The 19,508-nt window shown below is 46.8% G+C and overlaps 1 long non-coding RNA gene and 1 pseudogene across 1 annotated transcript; both read left to right on the top strand.

The window, feature by feature from the left end:
• Window positions 1–2,512: 2,512 nt before the first annotated feature.
• LOC129151008 (uncharacterized) lies at window positions 2,513–4,596 on the top strand. The gene is made up of 4 exons (XR_008557810.1): window positions 2,513–2,602; window positions 2,746–2,864; window positions 3,849–3,985; window positions 4,421–4,596. It is a non-coding gene; the product is annotated as an uncharacterized LOC129151008 (long non-coding RNA).
• A 3,701-nt stretch (window positions 4,597–8,297) lies between these two features.
• LOC103285756 (signal recognition particle 19 kDa protein-like) lies at window positions 8,298–8,815 on the top strand (annotated as a pseudogene).
• Window positions 8,816–19,508: the final 10,693 nt, after the last annotated feature.

Below are 19,508 nucleotides of genomic sequence, written 5' to 3'. Positions count from 1 at the left end.
TGACATCATTTTAGGCAATGAGATTTGAGAGAAAAGAGTCTTAGAGAAAAGATTCTTCCTTCCTAAAGAAAGACTCAAGGAACTGAAGAGTTATTTTTCTGCCTCTGGATGTTGTTGTGTGAAGATGTGATGGCTGGAGCTATGCAGTGGTGTTGCAGCCATGAGGAGAGCTAGTCTGATAGGACAAGGCTACTATGCTGCAGTTGGCATAATGGAAAGACGGGGGGGAAATCCATGTTATTCAAGAGGCTACTGAACTGCTAAATTGGTTGGAGTTACTTTTCTTCCAGCCTTCTTCTTTATGTGAGATGATAACATTCCTTCCTGTTTAGCTATTTTGAGTTGAGTTTTCAGCTACTTGCACCCAAAGGGCTTCTAATCGATACCTTTATATGATAAGACTAGTAGAATGGGTCAATTCTTAAAAATAAAAATGCCTCTAAATTATAGAAATAGCTATCTAACTTCATCTCCCACTTCCCCATACCTTGCTGTTCTTTTACCAGGCCAGGGGCGCGCCTGCCTCTTGGCCATCAGCCTAGTCTTGTTCCCTCTGCCCGGAATGCTTCCTCCCACATAGACATTTAGCTTCATCCATCACTGTATTCTTTCTTTACTCAAATATTACCTTCTCAGAAAGGCTCCCTGACTGCCCTATCTAAAATACAGCTCACTCTCCCACCCTGCCCCACCGCCTCCTCGCCCTGCCTTCTCCTTCATAAAGCTTACCACCAATGGGAAGAGCGCGGACAGCCTGGTCTCTTTGCTACTTGACTGCCTCCTCATCTCTTTTGCGGTTGTTAACAGCTAGGTCCAGTTCCGCAGCGCCTCATGGCTGCTCAATGTGTATTTGATGAATAAATGCCAGTATTGACTCAAAGCTTCACTTCTAGAACTCCCATTTCGCCGTAAGAGGGCAGGGTTTGGAGCCAAACACACCTGACTTTGAACTTGGGCTTTGCCACTTGCCAGCTACATGGACCTGGTCAAGATGCCAAGCCTCTGTTTCTTCATCGCTAACAGTTTTTAAAAACATAGCTCATCCAGCCTGGCCAGTGTGGCTCAGGTGTTGAGCAGTGACCTATGAACATGATTGGATTCAGGTCAGGGCATGGCGTGCAGGAGATAGCCCATCAGTGATTCTCTCTTATCATTTATGTTTCTATCTCTCTCTCCCTTCCTCTCTGAAGTCAATAAAAATCCTATCTACTAAAAGAGTAATATGCAAATTAACCATCACTCTGCTACACCCACAAGCCACGCCCACCAGACAATCAGGAATGAGTATGCAAATTAACCCAACCAAGATGGCTGCGGCCACAGAGCGAGCAGGAGGCTTGGGTTTCCCCGGCAATGGAGGAAGCCAAGCTTTCCACACACCCTGGTGAGCCCAGGCCTCCACTCAAGGCTACAAAGTTTTAATTATAGAAGATAAATAAGTCCCAGATACTAGGGCCTCCGCTTGGGTCGCTGGGGGGCGTGGCTGGCCTGCAAACCACCACAGGCCCCTTGCCCAGGCCGCCCCATACCCCAAGGGAACCCCCACGCTGATCTGGGACACCCTTCAGGGCAAACCAGCTGGCCTCTATCCTATATAATAAAAGAATAATATGCAAATTGACCATCACTCCAACACACAAGATGGCTGCCCCTATGTGGTCAAAGATGACTGCCCCCATGTGAACACAAGATGGCTGCCACAAGATGGCCAGCAGGGGAGGGCAGTTGGGAGGGACCAGGCCTGCAAGGGAGGACAATTGGGGGCAATCAAGCCTGCAGGGGAGGGCAGTTAGGGGTGACCAAGCTGGCAGAGGAGGGAAGTTGAGGGCAACCGGGCCTGCAGGGAAGGGTAGTTGGGGGGGACCAAGGCCTGCAGGGGAGAGCAGTTGGGGGTGACCAGGCCTGCAGGGGAGGGCAGTTAGGCGTGACCAGGCCTGCAGGGGAGGGCAGTTAGGGGCAATCGGGCTGGCAGGGGAGCAGTTAGGCATCAATCAGGCTGGCAGGGGAGTGGTTAGGGAGTGATCAGGCTGGCAGGCAGAAGCGGTTAGGGGCAATCAGGCAGGCAGGCAGGCGAGCAGTTAGGAGCCAGCAGTTCTGGATTGTGAGAGGGATGTCCGACTGCACATTTAATGGGCAGTTGGACATCCCTCGAGGGGTCCCAGATTGGAGAGGGTGCAGGTTGGGCTGAGGGACACCCCCCCCCCCCGTACACAAATTTCATGCACTGGGTCTCTAGTAAATAAATAAAAACCCACATAGCTCATTCACTTGTTAGAGACAAATAGGAGAAGAATCTGAAGATGAGGTGCCACGCGTGAGAGGGATGTCCGACTGCACATTTAATGGGCAGTTGGACATCCCTCGAGGGGTCCCAGATTGGAGAGGGTGCAGGTTGGGCTGAGGGACACACCCCCCCCCCCCGTACACAAATTTCATGCACTGGGTCTCTAGTAAATAAATAAAAACCCACATAGCTCATTCACTTGTTAGAGACAAATAGGAGAAGAATCTGAAGATGAGGTGCCACGCGAGGTACATTCGTGAGGTGCGGAGTATTCCTGTGCGGTGGTTAAAGACCCAGGGACAGTGTCTTCACTTCCAGGTGAGGGCTTTCAAGGGAGACTTGGAATGTGTCATCAGACAAAATGTGGGAGAATTATGGAAAATGAAAAGCTAAACAACTATCTCCACACTGCTGTCCGCCGAGGTTAGTGGTAAGAAAACGAGAACATTCTGTGTAAACAGATGCTGTTGAAGGGATGCTTGCCCCAGGGAGGGCCTGAGCCGCCTGCCAGCAGGTCCTCCGCATCCCTGGAAGGAGAGCACTGCTTCCTGACATCCAGGCGTCCCCCCAGGCGGACCGGGTAAATACTGCTGCGAGCCACGGGCTGGAAGGTCCTCCCGCTTCGCTAATTGAGATTCCCATGGAAGCCTTCTAGTTCTCATTTTCAGTTTGTTTCCAAAGAGCTCTTCCAACCCAATGAACTCAGGCTCAGAAATGAAAAGACTTAGGCTATTGCTTTCCGATGCTCCGGGAGAAGGTGGGAGGCCACTCCTTTGGGAGGCTGGTCTTTGAACTCAGCGGAGACTGAGGCACCTGCCTGCCCAGCATGCGTGCTGCCACCTGCTGAGTTCCCACCCACCACAGGGAGCTCCTGGGGAGCAGAGCCTTTCGGGAGTTTCTATTTAGAGACAGGGCCCCCTCCCCCATGGGGAGTATTATTACCACACTTGCTAAAAGGAAGCAGGCCTTTCACTCACTCACTCATTCCTTCATTCATTCATGCATTCCTTCATTGAACAGCAATTAGTGTGTGCTACTGCATGCCAAGTACTGTGTTTCCAGGGCCTTTCTTTGCTAGTAGGTGAGGTAAGAAAGCACTAATAAGTGAAAAGTTAATTTGTAAGTCAATACAGAATTGAACTGTAAATGTTATATTTATTATAATTACAATTAGTGAATTAATTAAATTTATCCATTCACGACAACCTCAATATAGTAGCTGTTACATGCTGAGTGGTATCCTAAGCTCTTTATATAATAACTCACTTAATGCTTCCCTATTTTACAAATGAGGAAACTAAGAAACCAAAACCTTAAGTATCTTTTAAAGTCCCACAGCAGTTAAGTGGCCAGTGGGATTTGAAGGCCAGCCATATGGAATATATATATATATATATATATATATATATATATATTCAGAGAGGAAGGGAGAGGGAGATAGATAGAAACATCAATGATGAGAATCACTGATTGGCTGCCTCCTGCATGCCCCTCATTGGGGATCAAGCCCACACTTGGGCTTGTACCCTGACCAGGAATCGAATTGTGACTTCCTGGTTCATAGGTCAACACTCCACGATTGAGTCCATATGATTTTTGAGTCCATCTTGTAACCACGTGACAGTACTCTGTATGACCTTTAAGCAGCCATGACTGAGTGGACAGGAGGAAGTCAAGAGCTGACAGGTGCCACTCAGGAAGGTGAGCTGGGCCATGTGAGGCGGGGGATGGGGGATGGTGGGAGAGGCCAGGCAGAGACCTGAGGGATGAGAAAGGGCCAGCAATCTGGGGGAAAAACCCCTGTGGGTCGAGAGAACAGAAAACGCAAAAGCTTGAAGCAGGAAGGAGTGTGGCACATTTCAAGGACGGAGAAAAGGCCCGTGTGACCGGGGCGTGTGACCAGGTCAAGCTGTCCCCGGGGGAGCCAAGAGTGGAAAGGTATGCAGGGGGCAGATCCTGGTGGGTTGTCATTCAGATTCCATTCAAAGAGAAAATTGCTCAATAAATCACCTTGCTCGGGATTCTGCTGGGCTTGTGGCTGGCATTTGTCACAGAGCTCAGGGAGCTGCAGAAAACCCATCATCCCTTGAGGCTGAAAACCTGTAAGCATCTGTGAAATTCTCCTTTCTTTGTTAGTGTCTGCACATAACTGAGTCTCTCAGGACTGACTGGTGGTCTGACCTGGTTACAGCTCTGGACCCAGTGACCCAAGTTGAGCTCCAATGAACTTGCAGCAACCTGAGCGGAACTGACACTAACCTCAAGACTTCCCCGAAGAAGCGGTGCTTCCTTGGTTGTGGATTTAAAAAAATTCTGAGTATTAGACTATTTTCCTATGATTTCTTAAAATGGTTCACAGGAGTCAAAAAGAGGAAAAAGAAGGTGGGCTTTATGCAATCTGTTTCTAGCGAGTCACGTTTCCTGTCACTTGTGTATGCCTCCTCTATGGGGACTCTTCATGGGCTTTCGGCTTTGCCAGGTAAACAAAAAGCCTGAGTTAAGGGGAAATAAAGAGCCTGGCCAATGAGCCAATATTTTGCAACAAGAATTTATGCCCTGGCACCGCTTGGCATGGATGGAATTGGCTAAACAATCAGAACACGTGGGCCATCCTGAGAGCTGAAGACATGGGACCCCCACTGACCACTATGAGGGACAAGGGCAGCCCGTTTGGAAAGCTGTCCTCAGGGGAATACCTGGGATTTTCACAGACACTCATCAGGAGGAACTGGAGGGTCAGGCAGCCTGAGTTAGAATCCCCCAGTTCCCCGTTTCCTGCTGTGTGACCTTGGGAAAGTTACTTAACCACCCAGAGCCCATTTTGCCCTGAGGGCATTTGATAAATCCATTTGTAATCGATAACATTGATGTGGGGAAGTTAGTTCAGAGCCTGGTGGGAGTAAGGCTTCCATAAACGTTCTATTTGTTTCTTTTTCCACCAGACCCTTCCCAGTCCTTAGCCTGTGGCCCCAGAGCCACTGCCCCACACACTCTCTGCAGGACCCCCACCGTGCAGCAGCCTTGCAGAGAGCCCCTGACAAAGGAGGCTTTGCTCTAGGGTAGGGTTTCTAGTGACACTCGGGGACATTCTAGTGACATCCTTTGTTGTGGGGACTGTGCTGTGCGCTGTAAGGCCTTTAGCAGCATCTCTGGCCTTTACATACAAGATGCCGGTAGCAACCCCTCCCCCAACAGTGGTGACAACCAAAAATGTCTCCAGACATTGTCAAATGTCCTCAGGGGACAAGCCACAGGGAACATTTTAAATTTATTGTTTTAAAAACCTATTAATTAAGTTATATACCCTTATTGCTGGGGAAGAGAGAGAGAAGAAGGGAGAAAAGGAAGGAAGGAAGGAGGAAAAAAGAGTGGGAGGAAATGTACACAGATGAATAGAACAGAACTAAAACTAATTAGAACAAAACACGCCTATCTATCCCTATTAAAGTTTTATAAAATATCCTTGAAAACTATTTTTTCTATGTGTGAATTTATAGACCAAAATATCTTTGGACTCTTGCCCTGGCCAGTGTTGACCAGTGGTTAGAGCGTCGGCCCATGCACCGATGGGCTGTGGGTTCGATTCCCAGTCAGGGGCACGTATCTGGGTGGCAGTTTTGATCCTTACCCCAGTTGGATGCCTATGGGAGGCAATCAATCAATCAATCAATCAATCAATGTGTCTCTCTCACATTGATGTTTCTCTCTCCCCCTCCCTCCCTTCCACTCTCTCTAAGATCAATGGAGGGAAATATTCTCGGGTGAGAATGAACAACAACAACAACAAACCTTTGGACCTAACCATAGCACCTTTAATATAATCACAATTCTAGCAAAAGCTCCTAGGCCAGAAATGACAACCTTGAATCTCAGCTCCGCCCCTCATAAGCCATGTGACAGTGGTTAAGCTGCCTGTTTCCTCATCTGTAACTCAGTTTCCTCATTGTACCTAACTGCGTACACGGCCTGAAACACTCACTGATCACGCGCTCTTAACATTTGCGAAAATATGTATAGTGAGTGCCATGTGCCACACAGGGCTCAGTGCTTCCCACAAATCCATGCACATGGTGATCAGATAACCATATGAAATAGATGTTCATTTGTCCCCATTTTGCAGGTCAGGAACCTGATGCTGACAGTAATTGCCGTGGTCACACAGTAGGCAGTAGAGTTTGCCAGTTGGCTCCTCAGTGACTCTACTGTCCTGCCCCCTCGATACTGATATTGTTTAGAATTAGCAAACCACCCCCAAAAAAGAGCAGAAGAAAGGCCATTCTGTCTCCATCTCCAGGATCCTCTGGCCTGGGAACAACCCAGGAATCTTGGGGCACTTCCTCCATTGATAGAGGCACGTATTTCTGTGGTCACCTGCTGAAGATGGGCTGTCAGGGAATCCCGGGAAATGTCCCCAAGGCAAAAAGGTGGCGGAAACTTCAGAGGAGCCAGTGCCCCCGTGATTTGCTGCAATGTCTTCGATAACCTAAGAGGCACCTGTCACGTCCATGTATTCTATTGGTCACACAGCCAATCCTGATAGGACAGGGTGGGGATTCCAGGAGGATGGGAATATCGGGGGTTGTGGGGCCATCTCAGAGGCTGCCTCCTGCACCAGCTGTATGTCACAGAAATTCTTCAAAAAAAGATAGACTTCGACGGGAAAACCAGTTTCATAAAAGATTGAGCCTCACATTGTAGATAATTAGTTCACTTGGAAAGACATTCCTGGGATATTTTACAAACTCCTTTCACATAAAAGATAAGAAACACATATATTGGGTCAGTTGCTATATGAATTTAGATCTTGAAAAACAAATTAGCTAGAAAGCTTGACTTTGAGGAATAGATATTGAGGCTAACGCATGCGGTTCCAGAATATGATATATACTAGAGGCCCAGTGCACGAAATTTGTGCATGGGTGGGGCCCCTAGGCCTGGCCTGCGATCAATGCTGATCAGGGCTAGGCCGATCGGGGCCTACTGGTGGGGGCGAGGAACAGGGTGTGGGAGGTTGGCCGATGGCCGTGGGAAAGGGGCTGTGTCTGCCACCGCCCACCCCTGGTTCCCCATCCCAGGCCTGGACCCAAAGGCCCCAGGCAGGGTCAGAAGAGGAGGTGACAGTTACTTGGCTGGGTGTGGAAGGAATGGACCCTGGATGCCAATGCCAACGCCGGCGCCCTGCCACTGCACGGTTCCCCGCCCCCCCTTCCCTCACCACTGTGCTGCCACTGTGGCAGATGGGTGGCAGGCCAATTGGCACAGGAGGTTGGCTGACAGCCCTGAGGAGGGAGCTGGCCCTCGGCCCCCCTGGGAAAGGGGCCATGTCTGCCACCACAGACCCCCGGTTTCTAGTCCCAGCCTGGGGCCCAGCCCCAATTGGGCGATTGGGGCCTGCCAGCCAGGGGGACGGATGGCGGGAGGTTGGCCGATCAGGGGAAGTTGACTGTGGGAGTGCACTGACCACCAAGGGGCAGCTCCTGCATTGAGCGTCTGCCCCCTGGTGGTCAGTGCGTGTCATAGTGACTGGTTGTTCTGGTTGTTCCAGTCGCTTAGGCTTTTATATATATACTAGAGGCCTGATGCACAAAATTCGTGCAAGAATAGGCCTTCCTTCCCCCGGCTGCTGGCACTGGCTTCTCTCTGGCACCCAGGACCTGGGCTTCCCTCTGGCACTTGGGACCCAGGCTTACCTCACCTCCCCACTTTGTCTGGAAGGTCGTCCAGAAGGACATCTGGTCTAATTAGCATATTACACTTTTATTATTATAGATAGGTAAGAATATAGTAAGTTAATAAGTATTAGGATACTATAGTCTTCAAAAATGTATATTTAGTCAACCTTTGAGATTTTTTTAGTATGCCCAGGGATTAGAGATTAGATATGTCTCTCTCTTGATGGGAAGACATAATTTTTTGAATATTACACTTGTTTTCACAAAGTGTTAATAACCACAAGACCCTCATGATCTGGCTGCTGCTTGGTGTTAAGCACACTCTACCGGCGGGTCTCACCCCAGTGGGCACGGGCAGAGATGGCTTGCGCCGCGGCGCGATCCCCAGCCAACCAGGACAGGTTTATTTGTATATACTCTGCTTATTTAAATAACAAGAAGACCATAGCGGAGGGCAGGCAAATCCCCATAAGTAAGGCTGTTGAAATCCTATAGCTACAGAGATTCAAGGTGTGTGCTCAGCAGTTGGACTTAATGCATTTCTTGAGAAAAACAAAACGTACTCCAGAGAATTGAATCGTGATCCTCAGTACAGGGCAGAGTCCAGGTTCAACTTAAACAGGAAGATGGCAGCCTCTGTCTTGTACAATTCCCATCACGTAAGTTAGTAATGTTGTATGTAGCGGAAGTGATTCCTAAACTAAAAACAAGGACACAAAAAACAGGAGGCAGTGACCAAACTCTTCAGCAAGGAGAGGGAAGTAAAAAGGGAAAGGAAAGAAGAAGTGACCTGGCAAGACAATCAAGTCTGACATCCTACCATAAGAGACGTGGATGGAGGTTTCTGATTTGTGTCTGAGAGAAACTGAAGCTTTTTGCTTGTATCATTTAACTGAACTATGAACATTTGTGCCTCCCAGCTTTAGCATGAGAGTTGACAATGAAATAAATTTACATCAAAAGTTTGCATCTAGCTCTTATGCAGTATAAAAGAAAATATTTTTGCCTTTCAATGCAGTTTTTGTGGAAGAAAGAAGCTTATTTTTAAACTAGTAGCCCTGCTCACAAATCCGTGCGCCAGTAGCTCACCAGTAGCTTGCTGCCGCCCTCCTGTAGCTCCCTCTACGCCCCTGTACCCCCCTCATAGCTTGCTGCCCCACCCCCTCCTGTAGCTCTCCGCTGCCCACTTGTAGTCCACTGCCCCACCCTCCTGTTGATCCATGATCTGGTCGTTACGTGGTCGGTCGTTACGCTTCACAGCATAACGACCATTTGCATATTATATCTTTATTATATAGGATGGACAATGGCCTCTACCATAAGTTACTTGAAATCCTGTATCTGTGCTCTATGTAAACATGTTCAGATAAATGAGTTTAATAAGATTTAAAACACATGTTGTTCACCTTTAAAGCTAATGAAATAAAATTCAAAACTAACACAAAAAAAAGACATACTCTAATTCACCACAATCGCACTTGACTGAGAAACTTTCTCAAACACAAGACCCTCCCTACCTCAGGACCTTTGCACTTCCTGTCACTGGCCTGGTTCTGTGCGTATGTGATTTCTTCAGAGAGGCCTTTCTCTACCTGCCCCGCTCCCCTGCGGCCCAGTTATTTTCATTTTCATCAACTAGTTTTGTTGGATAGCACTCCACAGCCTGATTTATCTTTAATTCTTAAATTGTTTATTGCCCATCTGCCCCTAAAAATATAAACTCCACATTGCACATGTTTGATTATTTATCCCTAGTAAACTAACACACTATCTCGCATACAATGGGTGCTAAATAAATATCCTCTGAATTTGTTTTTGACTCTGAATTTACAAACAAGTGACTAACGTTGGTTGTGCTCGCCTTTGATTGGTGGGCATCTGACTATTGCTTGTTTCTGGTGGCCAAGGGTTGCCTCTATGGGGGATGACAGCAGCAAAACATGTGCTGGCTTGTGCACCAGGAAGTGACACTAGAGAAAGAATGCCACGGCAGCTTTAAACATAGAAGCATATTAATCGCTCAGTGCACCCCACCTGCTCATAGAGAATCCCATCCTTAACACACGACAAGTTGGGGTGCACAGTCAAGCCCACTTAGCAAATGTTTATTCTAAGACGCGCTTCCTTTTGTTTCCAGTAAGGATGGCTTCAAGAGCTGCCAGGATTTGAGGTCAGAGAAACGCGAGGAGGCTATTACCATATCAATGGAGGAATCGCCCTGGATCTAGAATTTGGAATAATATTTGCATCTCAAGCTCATAAGCTGCCCAGGCAAGCCTGCTTATTGATTGCCTTTAATTTCCCCTTAAAACAGTGTCTGTTTCTGAATAAAAGATTAATGGAGGAGGGCTCAGTGTGCTGGTGATTTATACACAGGTCTGCCTCCTTACCGTTCGGAAGCACGCGGCACACACGGCCCCACCCCCGGACGCTGAATCCAGTTCCTCCAGAATAATTGCTGCTGATCACCGAAGCTGCAGCTTTATTGAATTTGTCTTTGTTCACTTCATCTTCGTGCTCACAAAAAGTGGGGTGGGTGGGATTTATACGGGAAGAAAACGTACCTGAAGAATACAGACGATCACTAGGAGAGAGGGCTGAGGAGCGAGCTCTAAAATGCCCTTAAAAATGAAAATGGAGGACTCCTTTAGGATGTCTGAGCTGCACTTCTCCTTGCTTTCGCCTTTAACAGACACACCAGGATCGCCCAGTATAAACATGGTGACCTCAAAAGTAAACCGTTGTACCAGCTTGGAGCCGCGCCAGCATTTTTGTCCTGGCTGTACATTTCTACTTCCTTTTGGGGAAGAAAAAAAACATGAGAGGAAAGTGAAGATTTCTGCTCTGTGTGAAGTTCGGAAACTTCTTTCTGTAAATGAATGGTGGGGAATAATAATAACATTAATAATAGCCATCATTTATCAAGCACTTTTACAAAAATTTGTTCTAAAAGCTTTCCACTCTTTATCTCATTTCATCTTGGCTCCAACAGTTGAAGGAGGTCCTATTCATGATCCCACCCAGGCGAGGCTCAGGGAAGCGCGGGAAAGCGCCCAAGTTTGAAGGTGGCAGAGCCAGATTTTGAAGCTGGGTGTGTTGGATTCTAAAGTCCCAGAACGCAGTCCCACCGAGAGAAGTGCACCCATCTGGGCTGGCCTCCCTCTGTACTTCGTCAGGATGGCGGATGGAGGAGGCATGAGCTGTCTAGTTAACCAGCCAACTAGAAGCCTCGAGCTTCCAATCCTAGAACTGTCTTTTAATACCTGGGCGTCACCACTAGGAAACATCGTCTCCCATGCCAAGTAGGATTCCTGGAGACAGTTTCCTCCCAGTGTGTTGATTTTGGTCCTTCTACACGGGCACTGTCAGCGTGAGTGACTTAAGATGCTGCAGAGATGTAGGGGCCAGAGAGAAAGCTGAGTCCATGAGAATCAGAATATGATGGAACTCGCAACAGAATGCCTTTTACCCCAGCCAAGGAGAGTTATGTTCCCAGCACTGATAAAGGGAATGACAGTCCCAAGATGTCTCTCACTGAGGAGTTCACAGTTTTGCTTTTCTTTCTTTCTTTCTTTTTTTTTTTTCCTGTTTGGCATTTTATTTTTTATTTTATTTTATTTTTTTAATATATTTTATTGATTTTTCACAGAGAGGAAGAGAGAGGGACAGAGAGCTAGAAACATGGATGAGAGAGAAACATCGATCAGCCGCCTCCTGCACACCCCCCACTGGGGATGCGCCCGCAATCAAGGCACATGCCCCTGACCGGAATCGAACCCGGGACCCTTGAGTCCGCAGGCCGACGCTCTATCCACTGAGCCAAACCGGTTTCGGCCTGTTTGGCATCTTAATTTTATTTTTTAAAGTTTCTTTATTGATTATGGTATCACATAATTGTCCTCATCCCCCCATTCCCATCCCAAATCCCTCCCCATGTATGCCCCCACCTCCCCGTTGTCCGTGACCACTGGTTAGGCTTCTATGCACAGTTTGGCTTTTCTACTAAATGGATCCGGTGATGACCAAAGTTGGAGCTGTGTGTGTGACAGGCGGGCATGTGGATGTTTGCTAGTTTCCCTATTTGGGGGAACAGGTAGAATCTAGTGATCACAACTGAGCTAGAATTAAAGTTCTGGTAGAAAGAATGAGACCAGATGTTAGAAGCAAAAAGTGAATGTGCCCGTTGTCTAGTTTGGGATAACGATTCTTAATTCCCTAATTCTGTGGTTCTCCACACTTCCCACTCATCTTCCCAATTTTTGCTTCGTTGACTCCAACCAAAAAAGCAAAAAGCAAAACAAAAGATCCTGATGGAGCATTGTCCACGGGCAGACTCTGTCACAGGTACGAGGACTAAGACAATAAGCAAGACCAACCTAGATTGTACAAATCATTCAATGGAGACATACACTGAGCAAATAATTCCACGAATAATAATAATTTAACTACCATTTTGATACTTGCTTTGAAAAGAAACAAACATAGGATCAAAGAGACTATCTTTGAACTGCAAGTAAACTTCTATCATACCTCCTGTCTACCTGTAATTCCTTTTCCATTTCTCTCACCGGAAGGTGTTGGCTACGCCTGAAGACTCTGCAATTGAACCATAGGTTTTCAAATCCTTGGCTGTGTGACCTTGGAAAAGTTACTGAACGTATCTGAGCCTGATGTCCCTTAGCTGTAGAATAAAAATAATAGAAGTACCTATCATAGAGTTATCATTAGAATCAAACGAGATGATGTAATTAAAACACTTAGCCTTAGAGATGGGTATACAGTGAGTGCTCAATTAAGTCCAGTTGTTATTGTCAGTCTCCGAAAGTGACGTCTATGTGTTTTCTCCCCCATGCAGAGAGGTATTGCATTGTTTGTTCATGATGTGGCAAGGAGCGTGATTTGGAGAGTGGCTTACTAGGGTCAGAAGCCTGGACAGTGCTCGATAGCTCTGTGTTCTTGGGCAAGTCAGTGACCCCTCTGGACTCCATTTCCTTCCTCTACAAAGGGAAGATTAACTCACAATTAAAGTTAATGCACATAAGACACTCAGCTCAGTAAATGGTGGCTGCTATTATTATTACCTTATTATTTTGGACTCTGTATAAAACATAATAATGCCCAACAATGCCTTTAATCCCCCAGGTTTAGTGGTGTTTATGCACCAGTTTCTAACTGGGATTCTGAAAGTATTTCTCCATGGAGTGAATTGTCTTTATCCCCTAACATTTCTCCTGAAAGCTCTTATTTGGCGAGTAAATTTAAAAGAGGGGTGCTAGATAAGGGATTTTGTCTTTAAAACACTTCTTTAATCTCCACCGTTGCCATGGGATTTGTGTCATTTTGCTTGGGTGATCAGATTACGTTTCATAAACAATATCCCCTGTGTTTAAAAATCTTTAAACAGCCACTTACAAGTGTCTTGACTTGGACTCCAGTTAATGCCTTGTTTGACTTGGGCCTTCCATGGTCCATGAGGCCGAAGATCAGCTGTGCACACCAGCATCAGACTCCTGAGTAGACACCCGTATTTTTGAGAATATAATTTTCTTATTTGAAACAGCTCCTTTGTTTTCTGATATCCTCTTGTAGAAGGACTTCAGTACATCAACTGTCCCTTGTAACCCTCCCCAAATCAGAATTATTGCTGCATTTTTATTTATTAAAAGTTAAAAAATTTGACGACAGAGAGAGAGAGAGAGAGAGAGAGACAGAGAGAGAGAAGAAGAGAGAGTGTAGGAAGCGGTTATAGGGTTAAGCCTCGGACTGACCTGTGGCAGGGTCACAAACAAGTTCGTTTGGAGGGCAGACCCCTCCCAGCATAATTAAACCTGATCCTGTAACTGATCCCTAGACCTTTCCTGGGTAGCTAGTGGGCTGTGGGAGGGGCAGCAAGTGCTGCCAAAACAAGTGAAACTTACAAGAACATTGTTAATTGCCTTGTTTGTCCCTGATTATAAATAAAGCCTTAGCTTTGCAGTCTGGATCTGTTCTGTGGCCTCAGCCAGGCACAGAAAGATCCACTCAGCTCCCAGCTTCATGAATCTATTTCTGCATCTTGTTTTCTTTATTTATAGTATTTCTCAATCCCTGGCCGCCTCCATTTAGAACCGGTTCGTTCATCTCTCTTTCTGCGCGGGCCGCAGAAAAGGGAGATCCCCGCCATGTCTGGCCCCTGCCGCATCAGGCCCCCGCAAGAGAGAAGCATCGATTTGCTGTTCCGCTTCTTTATTCAGTCATTACTTGGTTCTTTCTTGTATGTGCCCTGACCCGCGATGGAACCCACAATCTTGGCATATCAGGCTGATGCTTCAACCAACTAAGCGACCCAGCCAGGGCTCTATTGCTGCATGTTTAGATTTCTTACTTTCCCCAGAGTTCATCTTTGGTTTTCTTTACCCAGAACTTTCAAAGTCATAATTGCCAGCTCACCCTGATCCGTCATCACCCTGGGCAAGAACGGGACAGTTTAAATTGCACTTGTCATTTTGGCTTTAATGAAAACTTAATTTTCAAATGGAAGCATGAAAATTGTTGTTGTTTAATGGGGATCCTGTTTTATGTGCTGTTGCTGCATGCAACTCGTTTAGCGTGTACTTTCCATGATATCTTTTTTTTTTTAAAAAAATGTTTTTATTGATTTTTTGAGAGAGAGAGGAAGGAAGAGGGAAGAGAGATAGAAACATCAATGATGAGAGAGAATCATTGATCGGCTGCCTCCTGCACTTCCCCACTGGTGATTGAGCCCACAACCTGGGCATGTGCCCTGATCGGTAATCAAATCGTGAACTCCTGGTTCATAGGTCAACACTCAACCATTGAGCCACACCGGCTGGGCCACGATGGCTTTTTAAGAGAGCCTTCCCTGCCTCCATGCCTCTCCCCCAGCTAAAGCAGCATACCGGGTCGCTCTGTCCCATCCTCTATTCTGTCGGCTTTGGAACACTGGGCAATATCTTGAATTACTGTTGATTTGTTTATTCTATCTTGGTTGTCTCTTTTCCCTTCTAGCAGAAGCTCTCAGCCTCAGCACTGTGGACTTTTGGGTGGATAACTTTGTGCTGTGAGGGCTGTGCTGTGCCTTGCAGGGTTTTTAACTGCGTCCCTGCTTTCTACCAGTTGCATCTTCTCCCGCCCCCTGCATCATGACAACTAAAAATGTCTCCAGATGTTGCCAGATGTCTTCTGGAGGGCAAGATCACTCCATGTCAAGAAACACTGTTCTAGAATTTAAGGCCTGTCTCAACCTGGCACCTTATTAGTAGTTAACAGATTACCGTTGAAGGACTGAATGAGCAACCCTCAATGGTAGGAATTCTCATCCCCATTACACAGGCCACTGAGGCTCTGGATTGGACATGAGCTGCACAGCAGCAAGAGTTGCAGCTGGATTCTACCCAGGTCGGTCTGAAATCCAAGTTCAGTCTCGCTCTCTTTTAAAAAAAACATTTTTATTGATTTCAGAGAGGAAGGGAGAGGCAGAGAGAGAGAGAGAAACATCAATGATGAGAGAGAATTATTGATTGGCTGCCTCTTGCATGTCCCCTAATGGGGATGGAGCCTGCAACCCAGGCATGTGCCCTGACTGGGAAGCGAACCCAGGACCCTTCAGTCTATAGACTCAGTGGCTCTATCCATTGAGCCAAACCAGCTAGGGCCAAGTTCAGTCTCTTTACTTTAGGCCTCACTAATATGTGGATAGTAATCTACACTAATAAAAGAGTAAGATGCAAATTGACCATACCTTCACGATGCCCACCAGCCAATCAGGAGTGAGTATGCAAATTAACCCAACAAACATGGTAGGTTAATTTGCATATGCAGGTGCTGAGCGGCCGGGGGCAGGGCGGGACGCTTGGTCGTTGCCATGGCAATGATGCAGGTGTTCCGCACCGCCCCACCCTCTCCGGGTCTCTGGGTAGCGTGGGAAGGCAGAAAGGCAGCTCCGGGCCAGAAACGAAAAGGTGGCTCTGGCCAGAGCGAAGGTGGTGCTGGCAGCCAGGGGAAGGAAGGCCCATTCTTGTACAAATCTTCATGCATCGGGCCTCTAGTATAGTTAATAATATTGTAATAACTATGTATGGTGCCAGGTGGATACTAGAGTTATCAGGGGGATCATTTTGTAAGTTATATAACTGTTTAACCACTATGCTGTACACCTGAAACCAATATAAAATAATATTGAATGTCAACTGTAATGGAAAAATATATACTAGTATGTTAGCTGGAAAAAAAAAAAAGCCACCTGGGTCCTTTCATTGTGGATCACGTCTATGAGCTTCCACAAACAGCCTCACTTCACACTACACTCTAAGCAGGAGATACCCTCCTAAGTCCATTATTTAGCTTATTTCATCTCATTTTTACCTAGCGTGGAGAAATAAGAATGCTATTTTAACATCTAGTAGCAACATCTTCTTAGAATTATCATGAACACTTTGATAGTTTTAAAAAATATATATACTAGAGGCCCAGTGCACAGGATTCGTGCACTGGTGGGGGGCATGGCCTGCGGGGATCAGCCGCTGTGGGAGCAGCCGCTTATCCTGGTCAGCCAAGCAGCTGTGAACCTGCCCTCTGAACGGCTGCTCCTGCTGTGGGAGCACAGCTCATCCCGGTCAGCCGAGCAGTGCTCCCACTGTGGGAGTGCACTGACCACCAGGGGGCAGCTCCTGCATTGAGTGTCTGCCCCCTGGTGGTCAGTGTGCATCATAGTTATTGGTGGACCGGTCTTTCTGGTTGTTCTACTGTTCGGTCGCTGGGCTTTTATTATATAGGATACTAGAGGCCTGGTGCACGAAATTCGTGCATGGGGGAGTGTCCCTCAACCTAGCCTGCACCCTCTCCAATCTGGGACCCCTCGGGGGATGTCCGACTGCCAGCAGTCAGACATCCCTCTCACAATCTGGAACTGCTGGCTCCTAACTACTCACCTGCCTGCCTGCCTGATCGCCCCCTAACTGCTCCCCTGCCAGCCTGATTGATGCCTAACTGCTCCCCTGCCAGCTTGATCACCCACAACTGCCCTCCCCTGCCGCGACCTGCCTCCTCCGCCGGGACACGCCTCCTTTGCATGAGGCAGTGGAGATGCCAGGACCGGCCTCCTCTGTACCATGCAGAGCCGCGGGACCCCCATGCCTCACCATGTGGAGCAGCCACCAGGCCCCGCCTCTGTTGTGCATGCGGCCATCTTGTGGCTGCCATCTTGTGACGAGGGTGTTGCCACCTAGGCTTTTATTACATAGGATGTTTTTGCTTGGCCAGGGTGGGCTCAGTGCTTGAGTGTCGACCCATGAACCAATAAAATATATTAAAATCAATACAAATATAAAAAATAAAATGTTTCATAGATATCAAAAAACAGTAATAAAGATATGATTTTATTGATTTTAGAGAGAGAGGAAGGGAGAAGGATAGAGAAATAGAAACATCCATCAGCTGCCTCCTGCATGCCCCCTACTGGGGATTGAGCCCGCAACCCAGGAATATGTCCTTGACGGGAATCAAACCTGGGACCCTTCAGTCTGCAGGCCGATGTTCTATCCACTAAGCCAAACTGGCTAGGGCTATGCTGGTTTTTTTGAGTAGAAGAGTCCCCCTGTCTAGGCAGGGTAACAGCAGGGTGGAGGGTGATGGGAAATCCATGAGGATTTGTTAGAACAATTGAATGGGAAGAAGGTAGAATTTCAAGGTGGGTAGAAGTCTCACAAAAGTGGAAGATAGGAAGGGAAGAGATCAGAGATGGGAGGGTTCTTCAGTGAGATAAACTAACCTACTAAGCCAGAAGGCACGATGGTTAAGGAAAGGTCAGCAAGCTATGATCCATGGGCCAAATCCAGTCAATGTCTAGTTTTGTAACTTAAAGTTCATATTTGAGTAGAATTTTGCCAAGCAGATTTGGAAGGAACAGCATTGCAGAACTGTAGAATGTTGGGATTTGAGGATTACAGTCAGCAAACTGCAACCCATGGGCCAAATCGGGCATATGGCCTGTTACTGTAAATAAAGTTTTATTTGAACATAGCCACACCCATTCATTTATGCATTGTCCATGGTTGCTTTTTACTGAACAAAGGCAGAGTTAGTATGGTCCCCAAAGCCTTCAATATTTACTGTATGGACCTTTATAGAAAAACATTTGCCCACCCATGGTGTTAGGATTAAGCACTTAATCTCTGTTCTACAACTTCGGTGTCATTTTGACTACATAGCTATCAAAAGGGAGTGTGAATACCTCTGGGTTGATGTGAGAAGTAAATTCAATAATCCTAGTAAGTGCCAACTCAATGATAGTTAGTCATCCAAATTAAAGACTTCTAAGGATTTCCTATATTTATTTTTTTCATTTTTATTTTTGTATGAGTTTTTGGGTATGCAGCATAGCGTTGGCTTTCCCATATTCTTGATGGCCTAGGTTACAATCTTGCTGGATCTTTTTTGTTCTTATAAAAATTAAACATCCATCAAAAACATTTGAGGAATTTGGGCAGCCACCCTTCCTGTTCCAGAAATAAGAGATCATAAAATACTGGCGGCGTATTTTCAGTATATTTGACGTTGAAATCAGGGCAAGGGCCACTTAGGAAGTGCCCATTGGCGAGCTATGGGGCACTGCCTTTGTCTATTCTGGATATCATTTTGACTCAGGATTGAAACATTACAGGGTATACAGATGAGATTTCTAGAAGAGGAAAAATTGGTACGGTAGGGTCAAGATCCACAACGCTTTCAAAAACGTCAAATGAAGGGTTGGAAGAAATAAGAGAATATTTACCAGGGATTTATGTGGATTCTGGCATCAATTACTTAAGTCTGGGAATGGGGAGACTTGGCCAGACAGCAGTTCCTGGGAAGTAGGTCTGGGGCTTCTAGTTGGCCACAAGCTCAATTTGAGCCAGATGTATGATCTGCCAAGGAAATGATCGGAGGCCGATTTGGCAGAGTCGAGTATATATGCCTTCTGGGTCCAAGGAAGGAAAGCAAGAAAACAGTTTAAATGAGCTAGAGGAGAGGTTATGGAGAAAAATTACAAATTTGAATGGGCATGTTGCCAACATTGAGCAGGCTGAGGGGGAGGGTTGGGCAGGTTGGTGAGTTATCTGGGAGCCGCCAGGATGAGGACTGACTAAGGATCGAGAGATGTTTCCTGGGAAAAGAGATGACCACAGGGAAGAGAGCTTTGCTAAAGCTCTGAAGTCCCTCCACGGAAAAAGCTGCCTTACCATCTCCATTGGTTTTTCTTTGGGCTGGGGGTAGGGGGCGGGGGGAACAGGAGGGGATCATGTGGAAATATCCACAGTTTCAGCTCAGCTTATAACATCCTACCCCGTGTACCCCAAGGCCATGGTCTTAAGTGAGGTGAGTCCCAGAAAGCCATTGCAATCCTGCTTTCCTGCTGATAGTTGATGGGACAAGGGATGCATGCCTGCTAGAAGCCAGAGCATCTCTCGGGAATGTGCAGCTTGCCCTGGGGACTGCCGGTCTGCCTCTCCATGTGACTGTAGCTGTAACGTGTGAGTGTGGGGCACTTGGGCAGCCATTTGCCACCAGGACAA

This window comes from Eptesicus fuscus, chromosome 12 (genome assembly GCF_027574615.1).
Source record: "Eptesicus fuscus isolate TK198812 chromosome 12, DD_ASM_mEF_20220401, whole genome shotgun sequence".
Taxonomy (NCBI): Eukaryota; Metazoa; Chordata; class Mammalia; order Chiroptera; family Vespertilionidae; genus Eptesicus; species Eptesicus fuscus.
Note: the sequence above shows the minus strand (reverse complement) of the source record. Positions and strands in the feature narration are given on the sequence as shown.